The 15,719-nt window shown below is 41.8% G+C and overlaps 1 protein-coding gene and 1 pseudogene across 3 annotated transcripts in view; one reads left to right on the top strand and one right to left on the bottom strand.

Annotated features, from left to right (window-relative positions):
* Positions 1 to 3,892: 3,892 nt before the first annotated feature.
* The window catches only part of RFFL (ring finger and FYVE like domain containing E3 ubiquitin protein ligase), a 64,008-nt gene continuing 52,181 nt past the window's right edge, over positions 3,893 to 15,719 (top strand). For 2 of the 3 annotated variants that reach the window (XM_087826045.1, XM_016207023.2), the window contains exon 1: positions 4,303 to 4,350. The gene's annotated coding sequence lies outside the window, so the exon portion shown is untranslated. Of the gene's footprint in view, positions 3,980 to 4,302; positions 4,351 to 15,719 lie in introns of those variants that run through there. The other variant, XM_087826044.1, reaches the window with a different exon arrangement.
* On the bottom strand, positions 15,014 to 15,500 carry LOC107532593 (large ribosomal subunit protein eL21 pseudogene; annotated as a pseudogene).

The raw sequence follows: 15,719 nt of genomic DNA, 5'->3' as shown, positions 1-15,719 counted from the left end.
TCAAGGAACAAGATTTTTGTACATCTCAGCTGACTTGGTCTTAGCTCTGACAGTCACTTGCTGTATGTCATTGGATGACTCATTTAGTCTCTTTAAGCCTTGGTTTTGTTATTGTTGTTGTTGTTTTAATAAAGAGAAGAAGGAGGGGAGAGAGATATCAATTTGTTATTCAACTTATTTGTGCATTCCTTGGTTGATTCTTGTATATGCCCTGACAGGGGATTGAACCTGCAACCTTGCTGTATGTGGACAACACTCTAGCCAACTGAGCTACCTGGCCAGGGCCTCTTTAAGCCTTGGTTTCATCCTCTGTGAAATGGAAAAAATAAAACTTGCTACACAGAATTGCTTTAGGGTCATATAACTTAGATAAAGCACTGAATGTTTTTCCAGCATATAATAGGCACTTGGTCTCATATCATTGTAAGACTTATGATGCCTGGGAAATACTGATGACAGCTACCTTCCATCCAGGCAAGGCCAGCTTCATGGTAGTGTGACCAGTGCAGTCGCACAGAGTCCTGTGATTAGTTTAAAGCTCTGCCGTTGACATCCTGAAATTCTTAATACTTTTTGAACAAGGGTCCAACATTTTGCACTGTGCCCTGCAACCTATGTAGCCCTTCCTGTCTCCAAGAATGAATAGACCTCTTGTACTGGTCTTTCACTTTGGGAAACACCCTACCACTGATTTCTTAGGGAATAACTTCCCCCAGAGAGTAACCTCTCATAGAAAAACTGGGGTTAACATCCTGTGTCTGTTTACTTCTAACTGTTCCATTCTGTGGTAACCTATGCAGTCTCTCTCAGAAAGGAATACTTTATATTGTACAGAAATTATTATAGTCAGGATTTTCGAATCCAGATCTAGCTTCAAAACCCTGCTGGGCCCTTTATGGCCAAGGTACTTAAACAAGGTAATGTCTTAGAGGTAAAATCTATGTTGCAAGGGAGTTACATTTTCCTTATTGGTAAAATGTATGTCTCAGGGAAATTAAACAGATAGCAGATGTAAAGTGCCTTTCACAGGCACATAGTAGGTGTTTGGTCACCATTAATTGGTCTGGCTCTTGCCAGAACAAACAAAAATCAGGGCACTAGGACTTACATGCCATGCTGCTGCTGCTGATAAAAGAAATAATATGATTTATTATTTCACCACTGTTTGGGGAAAGGCATATGCTTCATAAATATGTATTGGAAAGTACTTAGCAAATGAGTAGAAATAATAAAAATATGTCAAAGTAAATAGCTCCTATAAATATGTCACTTGGTAGACAAATTAGTGTTTTATTGCTACTAAATACTATTGCTTGCCGAAAAGGATTTCAGATTACTTACACAATGGGTACATTATTGAGTGCCTCTGTGGAAGGGCACAATAAAGATGAAAAATAGTGATGGCGATAATGCTAAAGGTGGAGAAAGGAGGAGTGTGGGTAAATGCACCTCTGAGACCTCCATGCTTCAGTGATACGCGCATTATTTAGCAGCATTCCAATGTTTTAACTGTAATATGGATGAGAGGACCCAGAAAAACTGATTTCCACAGGAATGTTGCGAATCCGGACTTCAATTATTGGGTTCAACAATGGATTAAGCACACTGCCTTTAGGAAATGAGCACTCAGCTTGTAAATTTAAGTTTACAAAAAGGCATCTCTCGGTCCCACCCCATCCTTGTCTTGGACCTATTAACTGTCTATGACTATGATTAACATGGAGAGGAGAGATCTGAGAGATCGGGTAGAGAATGCTGTGTCTTAATCACAGATCATAAATCCACTTCAGAAATAAGAGAGGATGCACAAGGTCCTGGCATCTCAAGAGACAAGGAGCCAGAGAGAGGAAAAAGAGGAGACAAATGCCTTCATGTGGGAAAGTAAAACCCTGGAGAGAAGCAGAGAGGACAGGGAATTGCATCAAGGAAAGTTACCAAAATAGCCAGGTAGGAAAAAGATGGGCAGGTACATTTATTTCAGGTGCAGGAGGCATCTAGAAGGCCAGTCATTCCATGCGTTCCTGGTGGTGGAAAGACCCAGTTTCAAATTCCAGCTCGGCCTTTTTCTGTGTGGCTTTGGGTAAACACTTAATCTGCAGATCTTCATTAATAACATGGGTATAATACTACTCAGTTTGCTGGGTTGTTGGGAAGATTGTAAATAATACTTGTAAAGTGACAGTCTACGTGTAAAAATATTATTACTTCCATTTTTCCTGGTGATGTTCCTTATTTTAAAATGCAAAAAACCCCAAAACAAATTGCTCAGAAGAACTCTGGGAGGTCTCCATAGGACCCTAAAGCATAAGAAAATTAAGTGTCAATAGACACCAGTCAGCAGGATTCAAATTTATATTATTTTCACTACTAGGCATTTTCTTAGTCAACGCTGGCTAATGATTCCCCATGCAACCCTGGTGCTTTATAGTTTACTAAACCTTCTATGCATTAGCTCATTTAAATCCTTCTACCAATCTGCATTTGGGAGATGAGGAAATGAGTTCAGAAAGGTTAAGCACCCCACTGAAAGGTGCACAGCTAACGAACGGCCAGGATGGGCTCTCGGCACCCAGCCATTTTCGTTGTACCTTTGCCTTCCTCCGAACAATTTCTTCACCTTCCGAAGGTGAAACTACCTAGTCGTGGGGGTTTAGACTGGGAACTGCTAGATTGGGGAGGTGCTACCGAGTAAGTGGGACAAACAAGGGTGTTGATATTGACAAGAACAAAAATTCCCGAGATGTTTTAAATTAAATTACCCCAGGCTGGAGAGTAGTAGAAAGAGACAGAACAATTAGCCTGTTAATAGCTGGGGGGCAGGTGACAGACTGCTCACATTCCTGAATGTATGTTGGAGCTTTGAATCAACATCCAGGCAGGCTACCAGCCTACTACTAGATGGGCCACCGGATCTTGCATGTGCATGAGTTTTCAGAACTATTGCCTGTAACCAGTCAAAAACAATAAATATTTCTTTCTTAACAGACATTCCTATCATAGAACTGCTCCCTCACTTCACCTTATTCCACCCCCCTTATTTGTGGCCAATGTAAATTCTTTCCCAATAACTTACACCTCCCCCCCACCCCCCCGACCCCCCAAGATACAAAAAAGACCTCTCTCAACTCCAGGACTGCAGGACCTGTTGCCTTTCCCAACTACACTGCTGCTGATGAAACTTCAGATTCCATGCCCCAGGAACCCGGTCCTTTATGGCCCAATAAAACCTTCCTTTTAAAAAGTATTTCAGCCGGGGAAGTTAAGATTTTTGTATAACAGTGTCCTACAGGTCTGGCTAATAATACCTCCCAGCTATGGGAACCTTGAATAGGTTAGTGAGCCCCGACGGGCCTGCGTTTCCTCCGTAATTTGGGGACCATCACCTGCTTATAGCATCGCGAGGAACAGGGAGCTACGAAGGTGAGGCAACGTTCAAACTTTTATTATAAAACGAGTTCGAACATGTTAAGGGACTCGCCCAAGGTCACCAAGCTGGACCATGGCCCAGCTGCGACTCGGACGTGGACCCTTCACCTCCTCGCGTGGAGGCCGGAGAGCAACGCAACCAGAACAGACGCTTGGCCCGGGCTCAGGCTCCGCGGGCCCCGCCTCCGGCGGCCTCGGCTCCGCCAGGGGGCGCGCGCGGGCGCCGCGCTGTAGCCCGCCGCACGCCTCCGCCCTCTCTATGGTGGCTCGGGCGCGGCGGGAGCGGAGGCGCGCTCCCGAGAGGGGGCAGGTCCCGCCGGGGGCGGGGCCACGCTGGGGGCGGGAGCAGCGGGGCCAGCCGGCTGGGGATGGGTAGGGGGGGGCAACTTCCTGGGGCAGCCGGTGAGGATGTCGCGACCGCCCCCCGGTACCCCTCAGCCCCGGAGACGCTGCCGCGGCGGAGCCTGGAGCCCCCCTGCCTGAGGCGTCCGCGGCCCGAAGCCCGCCCCACTCCTCCGCTCCCAGGTGCGGGCCGGGCCGGCAGCCGCGGCAGGTGAGGAGGCGGCGGCGGCGCTGGCCCGCGGGGCGCCCGGCCTGGCGTGGGGTCCAGGGGGAGGCCGGGGTGAGGGCGCCGCTCGGCCTCGGGTCTCGCCAGGCTGTGTGGTCTGGGGCGCCTCCTTCGTGCCGGACGCGGCCTGGGACTCTCCCTGCCCTGCCCGGGATGGGGGAACTCCTGCATCGCGGCGAGTCTCATTCAGGGTAGCCCGCACCTGTCCTGTGGAAGTCCCCTCAAGAAAGCATTTCCCCTGTGGCGGCAGAACAGGGCCGGGTAACCTCGAGTATCTCCAAACGCCGTAGAGACCGGCGGGTCCAGCTAGCTTGTGGGGGAAAGATTCTGCTCTACGGCAGAGTAAACTGAGTCAGGTACGTGGCGGCCTGCGTCCCCCTTAAATAAAGAAATTAGCCTGTCCCGGCTCCTCCGTGGAGGAGTCCTGAGGGCTTCTTGGAAGAGGAAGGCGGCTGGAGTTGGAAGGCTTGATGGAGAAGTTTGGGAATGTTACTGAAATGTGGTCAAGGCTTTCCCCCAGGGTCCACTGTTCCCTCTTTGGGGAGTTGTCCTGTGTGTGTTTGAGATCATGTCTGTGGGGTGGCCAGTGGCTCGGGCAGAGAGGGGAGTGGGGCCTCTCTTCAGCTGGCTGCCCAGGAGACATTTCACCAGGCGTGGGGAGGTAGGCTAGATCCGGAGCCCGAGCCGGGCAGGCGTCTGTCTACTCAGAGCCTGATTTCAGGCTGGCAGAATACAAAACCTGCACATTTTCTCCTTTTTTGTTGGTCTGTCATTCGTTGTAGGGAGGAAAAACTGCTTGTGTAATCAAGGAAGAGTGTACCAGGCTCCTCCCAGTCTACCCAGGGAAGGTATATTGTTAGCTTGGAAATAGGGCTTCACCCACAACTGTCACTTTGCACTCTGGCAAAAGGCCAGTGACGAGATGAACAAACATCCCAGGTGCGCATGACCTAAGAAAGCAGTAAGTATACATTCATTTTACAGGTGGTTTGGAGGACAGAGAAGACCTCTGATCACCCCTGTTGCTACAACTGTTTGGAGGAGCCTTGTGGTTTTCCCAGTGACAGTTCGAGTTACTGAAATGTGGTCAAGGCTGTCCGTTTTATTGAACCATTTTTCTAGGAATAGGAGTAGGCAGGGGATGTGGTGCTGGGCTGAGTTTGTATCCAGAGTCCCAGGGTTGGGAGCTGGCAGTGATACTTCTTTTCTGTTCAGGGGATTTCAAGTTGGACAGCTTTATCCTTTTATTCTCTTTCACATTCAAGGAAATAGATAATGGCCTGCGTTTCTGAAACGTTGTCAAATTTCCTAATAATTCTAGACTTCAGAGTACAATTCAAAAATTACAGTTTATTTAGTGGTGTGAAGTTTGAAAGTGTTTGAAACTTGCGTAGAACATTTTCAGATTGATGTGGCAGGGCTACCTAATAACTTGATTGTGTTTGCAGAAAATTCCCGTGTTATCTAGGACACCCCCTTTTTAATGTCTGTTTCTCATTACGAAGACCAACTCACTAAAAACTTTCATATTGGTCACGTAGACAGTTGTTATCCTGACTGTTTACATTGGGAGCAAGGGTTGTAAATTCTCTAAATTGACTCAGTTTAACCAGTTGCTAAAATGGTACACATAAAAAGAGAGAGCCCGTCTCAGAATGCTTAGAAATTAGTTTTCCAACTTTTTCATGGCCCAAACCAGTTAACATACTTGCTTAACACCATCTAATGGGAGTGTCTTTTTAAGGGCTTTTAAAATAGCAGTGGAAAAGGCATTTTCAGTTACCAGCATTTAAGACAAAACAGCAACAATAACAAAAAAGGACAATGCCCCCCAATTACATGTTCATTGTGATGTTTAATACAACTTCATCCATCTATGAGAGAGTTGTGCCTCGGACTTTCTGAAAGCACCTACATAAACTCGAGGTGTGTTGGGACTACTTCCAACTTGATTTTTTTAATCCTTATAATAGAACCTTTAATAATACTGCTATTGTTTTAATGTTAGACTAGAGACATCGAACTTGTACTAACCATAGTGTATATTTTGGGAGGAAAGATTTAACCTCTGCACCTTGGAATCTCAAAACCCCTGCAATACAGGGCTAAGATATAATTTAGAGTTTAATGAAAATATATGTGTTAAATTGCTGTTGAAGTCTCAAGGGATGAGCTGCTTCATCATTATTGTTATTTGGTAATGGTTTCTAATTATTAATTTTGTTTGGTTACTGCGTACTGGCAGTAGTTATGTGTGTTAATGTAAGAAAGATTTTGGCAGTTGTAAAGACAATATCTTTATATCCAAATGCACAGAACCCCGTTTCTTCAAAAGGAAAATGGTCTGCTCACTTTCACCTTTTGACTTTGTTATTCACGGAGTTTTAAAATCCTAAAACCAGTTGGGCTTTTAATAGGATATCCTATTATAGCTCACATGTATCCCCTGTAGGTAGGAATCCTCAGCCTCACGTGTTCAAAGACCTCAGTGCTCCCTGTTTCCAGGTTTTATCAGTTGCCAGGGTCAGGACAGTGGTTTTATCTAATCCTCTAATGCCATTCTTAGTTTAAACTCGTCCTCTTTTCTCATAGTTAAGACTCTGTCTTGAAGTTTCTCTGCTTTCTCTTATTCAAGTTGAATATTCCATATTTTTTATGCCTTTGGGTCTGTTAACATTCTAAATTGGAGCTAAGCAGTTGGTTAAAAGTCCTACTCTATGTTTTTAAACATTTTCCTTTTTCAAAGCAAGCATAAAATCTACATTTCCTCCGGGGAAAACCAGCTCTTTGAATCTTACAGAAAAACAAAAGTAGTTTTTTTCCAGCTTTCTACCAATATAAAATCTTAGCTTTTCCTTTCTTTCTGTTTTTGCCAGTATAGTGATGAACTGGAGGCATTGGGAGAGCCTGCAGTCTCCTGAATCATTAAAAGAAGGTCATATTGTATTCAGTGCAGCTTTAGCCTTTTTACTATGTTTTATTGCAAGGAACTTCCAAAAGCCAGTGCTCCTTGACACATTCGGTACCTAGCCCTTTGCAACTGAGTCACTGAGGGGTTCCTTAAAAATATAGATTTTCTAGTCCCACCTCCTGGAGATTTTGATTGAGTGGGTAAGTGATGACCATAATCTACATTTTAAAAACCTCTCTGGCATTGGTCCCAAAAACTCCCCAGGTGATTCTGATTTATAGCAGGTTTGGGTGCCAGTGCTGTATTGCTTTGAAATTCTTTATAAATTGGTAGTCCCTTTAAAAGCATCATGTTATTCAGGATGTTTGATTTGCTAGAACAGCCAATTTCCTGGTCATGACAGATAAAAAGGAACTTTTATAACTTTTATGTAAATTGTTTTACAGAGAGGCCCTCTCTGCTGTATTATGTATGAGTCACGAGAGAGGGTTGGTGAAAGTGGCTTCCTTTATTTCCTGAGTTGACAAGTGCATGATGATGTGGAAACAACTGGAAGTCTGAGGGGTAGTCGACTAGTTATGGTCAGTTGTTGGATAGGAGAGATGCCTGGGAATTCTCTGTATGTAGGGTTTTAAAATAAAGCCAACTTGCCAGATGTTTTATTTCTAGATAGCTGAAGCGCTTATTGAAAATAATAAGATGCTTAATAGTCAATAAAATGTAGTCAGTTACAGGTACTTTGCTGAGTTCATGGAAAGAAGAAAAATTGCTGAAATACAGAACCATCTGAGTTAAAACAGAATTGGGGAACTAAATATGTTAGGGAATAAAAATGGGAAAAACCAAACAATTTAGGAAATAGATAACTGGTTTTGAATCCCAGCTCCTCCACCTCCTGGTCAAGCTCCTTTAGACATACTACTCAACCTTGGCGAGCTTCATTTTCTTCATCTGCAAGGTGAAAATAATGCCTGGTAGTATTGTTATGTGGATTAAAAGAGAGAAATATGTTCCTTGTACATTGCAAGCAACTCAATGAGTATTCTTTTCTCCCACTTTCTCATAAGATTTTTATTTTGTAGACTTAAGATGTCTTTCTAAATCTAGTCTTCTCTATATCTCTATGGAAATATCTACTCAGCTCTTTTTTTTTAAACTTAAAAAACTTTTTCAATTACAGTTTACATTCAATATTATTTTGTATTAGTTTCAGGAGTTTAGCATAATGGTTAGACATTCATATACTTTACAGTGTTCCCCCCCCCAATATTTCCAGTACCCAGCTGGCACCATACGTAGTTATTACAGTATTATTGACTATATTTCCTGTATTTACATCTCCAGGACTGTTTTGTAACTACCATTTGTACTACTTAATCCCTTCACCTTTTTTTTTTTTTTTTTAATCCTCATCCGAGGACACGTTCATTGATTTTTAGAGGGGAGGGGAGAGAGAAGGTGTGGAGTGTAGGCTTACATCCAGAGTTATTGTTTGCAGGAATAACCTAGTAACACTACTCGCATTCTGCCTTATGTGTCTGGGTGATCGTTCTGGAGCTCAGTTTAGACCAGGAGGCTTTGAGGGTGGCCCCATTAGGTAGCACCTGGCATCCATTTCTTTCCTCATCTTCCTTTCTCCCTTTTGGTTTCTTTTGGTTTCTTTTTCCCTCTCTCCCTCCTTTCCCTCTTGCAAATTGGCCTTCCTTTCCACTTGCCAGTCATGCCACAGGCCCCTGGAACTCTAGACTAAGAGGTTGCTGGTTGCTAACACCTGTCTCCCAGCTAAGTGAATAGGCTCTTTTGTGGGCAGGATGTTAAAACTGATTAGTACAATACTAGTTTAAAGGAATTATTAAGGATACAGCATATGTAAATCACGGAGTGACTTAAAGCCGGTCCAGAGATTTATTTTTTATACTATATATTTTTAACACTGAATTATGTTGTTGATTGAATTTTTATATCCAAACCAAGTATCTGTTTATTGCCCAGACTAATTTCTGTCGTGTGGATTGGGAATCATTTATATTCTAAAGAAGTTCTACCCTTAAGGGCTTTTGTTTTGTTCCACAAATGTCTAACTAGTGTGTAATACAATTAAAGTTTTGTTCACTGAGCTGCTGACATAATTAGTTTAATTTCTGCTCCTTATATATTTTTGTTGGCAGCTGGGAAATTAAAATACTAGATGTTGCATAAAACTGCTTTTTTAAGGTTGATTTTACTGTCAGTTGAATGGATGTAGGCCCCAGGGTACATTTTTAAAAGATGTCTTATTCAACTTTCCTGTAATAATCTTTCCTCTATATAGAATTAATGTATTAAGACACATAATTGGCTATTTAAGCATTCGAAAGAGACAGCATTTGGCCTTTACCCCGTGATTATATTTTTTCCTACAGCTCTTGAGAAAATGTATGTAATTTTTGGGAACCCCTAAGTATATTACAGTTACATGAGCATGTGAACTTTTGCAAAGACTTAGAGAATGGAGTGGTTTTCTCAGTTAAGCTGTAGTATTTAATTCCCTTCCCAAATTGCTGCTCTGTTCTTTTTAGATCATAGCGTTAGCAGACCTGATAGGAAAGTGGAAAGGCTGTGATGCCTGGCAAATCCACTTCACAATTTTTCTATGATACATTTCAGAATCATACGCTCTAGTCTTCAGGAACAGAAGTTGCTCTTAAGGAGACTTTGCATTTAGTTACTCTTATCTGCACTTTATTTCCTACAGGATTTTGGAGAGATTCTCACCAGGCTGCTGATTTCATGGAGTTATGACCTACACAGGTTTTTATCTGTTGAGGCTGCTAACCTTTTTTCTTTTTTTCTTTAGTGGAAAGTGACCTTGGTCTGGTAATTTCTCCATTGTTCTCTCCTACAAAGATACAGTGAAACCTTCAAGTTCTCTCAGCAGCCTTTTTCAGTGGCTACCATTCATGTGCTGAATTTGAACTTAAAAAAAATTTCTTGAAGCAAGTGTGTCTTGACTTTTTAAATCTGCTCTTTTCCAGTGCCACAGGTTAGCCTGTATCTCCTAGTTTAAGATTCACATGTCTTTTCTAGAATTGCATATAAAAAATACAGTTTCATTATCTCTGGGCTGTGGAGTGGGCAGGGCTCCCTGGGATAGCCCTTTGTTTCCACCAGACCAATAGGGCAAGCCCACCCCCATTTGAATTGTTTGGAGCCAGAGTGATTTGCTGAAACATTTTAACAGTCTTGATCCTCTTTAAAGAAATGCTGCCTAGTCATCCTTAAACTTACAGAAGTTTGGCCAACTGGAGGCTCTGCTGGCCTCTGAGTGGTTAAATGTAATTCGTTAGTAATCAGCACCATTGTTTATTTGTAAATGCCGGATTATGTTAAGAACTGAAAAAAAGCAAAAAAAAAAAAAAACACCAAAAAAGCTTTTCTTAAGTAAATGGATCTCCCTCGCCCACACTGTCCTCTGCTTGTTTCACTCTTTTCATTTGCTTTGGAAAGTCTTTCAGCATTTTCTTCCAATCTAACTGTGGTTTTTTTTGTTTTTGTTTTTAACTTTCATAATGATTAAGATGTCTGCTTGAGAAATAACTAAGTCTCCCCTATGGACTCCCAACCTTTTCCTAGGTCTTGAGTGAATGGGCCCATAGCCAATTAATTATACCCTTCATGACCAGGCTAAATTATTATTTTACATGGTGTGGAAGAAAATTCACTAGAGCATAAGCCTTTATTTGAAAATGCTGGACAAAAGGAGTGTTCTAATTTGGGGAAAGAGGGCAGACTGTTTTCTAAGGCTTTAGCAGGAGGGGGTCAGCTGAAGTTGGGCTAGTTTGAGGAATCCTAAGTTAAGGATCCTTCTGGAAGAGGGAGGAATTGTTTGGGAATTCTTTTTGCAGATTAGCAGTCATTGTTTGGGCAACTTGGATTTTATGGAGATGGGGAGGAACAGTAAGGGGCTAAGATTTTGTACTAGGGGCATAGGCACAGGGTGGGAAGAAATAACCACAGAGACTAGGACTTGCCCAGTCCACAGTGGAAAATTCTTAGTCCTGCAGGTTTTCTCACGTTTGTTTACCTCTGTTTTCTACCTTTTGGGCATGAGTAGATTCAGGTACCATTTGTGATCATTTTACCGTATACTGATCGAAGAGTTTGCATAATCTTTCTGTGTCAGAGCTGAAGTTTACCTTAGCCGGTGTTGGCTATAGAGCGGGTGGGGAGGGGCATGCCAGAATATTCCCAGAGAACTTGTCAAACAGGCACTCCACCTTCCCTACCACCCTCACCATATGGATGGACCCAGGGCTCCAGGTGACGCTGAATCATCACACCAACACCCACTGATCTAGCTCTGTGTTTCCCAACTCTGACTGTTGACACTGTTGCAGACCAGCAGCTTGAATAGTGACAGTGAATCAGCTGATTAATGGGGGACACAAATGATAGTCCTGCAGCTTCACCTCCAGATGATCTTAATCAGATTCCTAAATTTCATTTATTTCAAAAAAACTTATACAGTGCAACGTGTCTCATGTACAACCAAAACAAATATTAAAAATGAAAGTACTTTGAATAGCGTTGTTCTAGGTGGTTCTGACGATGTCTTAGGATCTTGATATCAGAGGTCTTTGATCATTTTCTTCCTTGTGCTATCTGTAACTGAAGCAACCACCTGAGAACTCCCATTCCTTCTTGGGGACAGAAGTGCCATCACTTGGTGATTTGCTAGATCAGAACCGCAATTTTAATATTTGGAGATTAGGTGAGGGACACTTACCTTTAATATAATTAAGAATAAATTTATAGAACTTGCATTTGATGCCTGAATCAGGAGAGATATTTACCACTTTCAACTAAACTTCTTGTCCAGTAACTTTACTTAGAGTTCATAAAGATGCTTAGAGGTGGGGGACAGAAAATAAAATATGGGGGTTTGCAGTTTCTCTGAGGCACTTCAGTTTGTATTTGCTTTTTAGAAGCCTTTTATAAGTAGTTTAGGAGTAAGCACTATTAATTTGTGTGGCTATAATGTCAAAATGAGTGATTTGGAGCAGGGGAGAAAATCTCTTCATGCTTTGCATCCTGGTTAAATTGCTTAGTTGAATGAAATGTCAAACTTGATAGATTTGGAGCTATTATTTTGGTGGTTAAACAATAATGAAACTGTTTAGATGTTTGCAAGGACACTGCTCCCTATGTCTGGACTTTGTGCTGGAGAAGGTTTCAATTGTTCAGAAGCAAAACTAGTTAGAAAATGCAGCTCTGTGGCTCCTAGCACAGCTGTCTAAATTACTAGCTACATTGGGGCCTTTGGACAAGCATTGTTTAACACTTTTGGAAACAATTTATGTTTCCTATTTCAAAATATCTGAATAGTTGGGAAACCTGGAAATGGAGAAAGGTATTGTTTATGTCTAGGTTATTCAAGTCAGGTCTTTTTTCTTTAAGCATCTCTAGGACAGACTGTCTTTCTAACTGGAGCAGGATGGGGGTGGGGGCTGTTATGGGACTGTTACCCATCAGAGCCTTTCCCCCCCTCATTATCCTCCGATTCAATAGGATAGCATGTTGTCAGGCTGTGTGCCAGCCTATAGAGCACTTTGGTTTTTATAACCTTGATTAAGAAAGAAGGATGGGAAACATGAGTGAGAGTACAGGTGTTTTTGAAAGTCTCCATGCCTGCTATGTGAAGTCTTGAATTTTCGCTTTGAACATTACATTTGGTGAAGGATGTTATAACACCATCTTTACAAAACAATCCCCTTTCCTATTGAAATCATATGTTGCCAGCCGAGCTTGGGAAGCAGTTAAGCATGCGCAGCAGGGTTTCTTTTACTCATTGCATAGTGTAAAATGATACTTTTTTGTGAATGAAATTGTATGCATTCCTTAGTAGGAGTTAGGGGAATGCTTATTCATGTCTATAAGTATGAGAGAATTTTGTGTAAGACTGATTAAAGGATTCACATTTATTTTGCTGTGTGATACTTCTCTGTGTTATATTTTACGTGCACAAAAATTACCAGCAGTTATTTTGTGCTTACCATGTGCCAGGGACTACGTAAACTCATTTCCTCCTCCCAATAATCCTATGAAGTATAGGTACTGTTATCTGTGTTCTACAGATGTGAAAATGCTGCACAGAAAAGTTAAAACAGTGGGCCTTAGCCACACAGTGTTTGAACCCAAGTGGTCTGTCTGTAAAGGCCCAGCGCTCAACCACCAGGCTGCAGATGCCTCACGCTCCATCAGCTCATTTATTGTGATTACTTTTCAGAGTAGGTCTTTAGAAATAGGTCCCATTTCATATAATGTAGGCTTAAAATTATCTTTTTATACATGGACCTCTGTGTGTGGAATGCGATTTAAAGATATTAGCAATACTGTTACTTGCTTTACTAGTTTTAGTTCTGTTAGCACTGAAGAATTGTTTCATAGTTTATTCCTAATTCTAAAATTATAATTGTATTTGTTATATAAACTAGTCACCCTTAAAAAGCACATTTGGCTCAACAGCTAAAACATTGAGTTAGATAATTTATTGGTGGTTTTAGTTTTCTTTCCTTTTTTTGGTTTTGTTTCTTTTTGTCAATAGGCCTTCTCAGTAAGTTGACTTCTACATAAGATACAAAGATGTTGATACCCCATGAGGCCTGATGTGATAGTGAAATAAATGGTGATAGACTACTTTTAATAAGAAACCCCAATCAGTAAGTATAGAAAGTGAAACTTTGTTATCTGGGCTTGAGACCACGTGTCCTGCTTTCAGTATGTGTGAGGCCCTGTGAGGACTGGGTAAGAGAATCACAGAGGAAGTATCATTTAAATTTTTTCCACTAACCTCTCCCTCACATTTTGAAGACAGCTCCTGAGACCTTTCTAAGAAAAACTATTTTCAGTAAGAAGCCTGCCACATGTGAGGTGCCCTACATGGTAACCATGGCTTTCACAATTTATTTCTCTAATTGGTGCAGTTTTTAGATGCTTTTCATTTCAAGAAGGACACTTTTGGCTGAATGCTGAGCTCAAATTGCAATGAGAGTTCATTCTACATGGGTTACTTTTGCTGCCTCTGGTCATGGGATACTTCTGCTGCCTTCTGGTTGTAGCTCTAGGGGAGCTCAGATAAAAATACCTGGAGGGTTAGGGCACAGGTAATGCCTAAAATGTATTTCAGGCGGCTGTGCCAGCAATTGACATGTGCTTAAATCTTTTTTTTTTTAATAGGAGGGACTGCAAAATAATATGAAATGTGCTTTGCTTTATAAAGTTTTCACCTTCCTTAGTTCTCCAAAGTGGTCTGACAGTTGAATGAATAATTGCATTTTACACCCACAAACATCTCCTTTCCCCCATCATCCCTAATCCTTGGCAACCAGTAGTACGTTCTCTATCTTTGTAATTTTGTCATTTCTGAAATGTTATGGAAATGGAATTGTAATAGTATGTGACTTTCTGAAATGGGCATTTTCTCACTTAGCACAGTGCCCTCCATCCAGGTAGTTGAGTGTAGCAATAATCTATTCCTCCTTATTTGCTTAGTATCCATGGTATGGGTGGACCACAGTTGAACCACTCAGCTATTGGAGGTCATTCTGGTTGTTTCCAGTTTTGGGCTGTTACAGATAAAGCTGTTATGAACATTTGTGTGGATACAAGTTTTAATCTTTCTGGGTTAAGTGCCCAGGAATGCAATTGCTGCATCTTATGGTTTAGTTTTTTAAATGAACTGCCATACTATTTTCTAGAGTGGCTATACCACTTTACAGTCCCACCAGCAGTGTATGAGATCCAGTTTCTTTGCATCCTTGCCCAGCATTTGATATTGTCACCACTTTTTATTTTAGCTTTTCTGATAGGTAGCATATCTGGTTTTTAAGTTCATCAGGTTACTTAGTAAAACTGATCTGACTGACAAACAGCAAAGATTTTTGAGTTGTGTGTTGTTAGCCCTCCATGTGGCTCTGCCTCCGTACAGTGTTCAGTGGTCTGTTGACTTGCTTTTTTTTTTAGGACACAAAGTTTTCTCTAATTATTTTTTTTGGGGAAGGGATACCACACTTATACCCACGTAAGAGAAACATTTTTATCAGTACAGAGGTCTTTTTATTTAACACTTATCATGCCATGAATTCATAGCGAATGGGTTCCAGCAGCTCAGGCTCCCTTCCATTGGTTCTCACAAAGTGTGCTTCCCTGGGTGGAGCAGGCTGACTCTTCAGTTGAACCCAAGTCCCTTTCTCTTTGGCTTCCTTTTTTTTCTGATCATTTTCCTTCACACGTTTCAGGAAGCTGTCTTGGCTCTTAGAGTGCTTAATATGCTCAATACATAACATTAATTCTCTTGGCAAGAATCTTGTCCTTAACTTGTTTGTTCACAACAGTGCCTACTGCATGCTGGGTGACATTATAGACTCCTCCAGTTTTGCCATGGTAACATCTGTGGGGCATTCCTTGTTGAACAGTGCCCATTCCCTTGATGTCTACAATATCACATTTCTTGTAGATGTACATGTATGTGGCCAAAGGAACAACTCTATGTTTTCTAAAAGGTCTAGAGAACATATGGCAGGTGCCTCTTCTCTTTCTCTTTGTGTTGGTCATTTTGGTGAATTACTGGAAGATGGAGGTTCCGGCTGAAAGGAAGCTGTTGACTTGCTTTTTAATTTCCTTGTCAGAAGACTAAGCAAGACTAGACTTAGAGGAAAGCAAGAAGTGAGCACGAGGCTCTCCCTTTATCTGGCGGTACCTAGCACAGCTTGCTTCTAGCACAGTGCTACCAGCAATGGTGAATGAACAAACAAACAAACAATGCTATCCGCAAAC

This window comes from Miniopterus natalensis, chromosome 17 (genome assembly GCF_054644295.1).
Source record: "Miniopterus natalensis isolate mMinNat1 chromosome 17, mMinNat1.hap1, whole genome shotgun sequence".
Taxonomy (NCBI): Eukaryota; Metazoa; Chordata; class Mammalia; order Chiroptera; family Miniopteridae; genus Miniopterus; species Miniopterus natalensis.
This window is presented reverse-complemented; position numbering and strand designations above follow the sequence as displayed.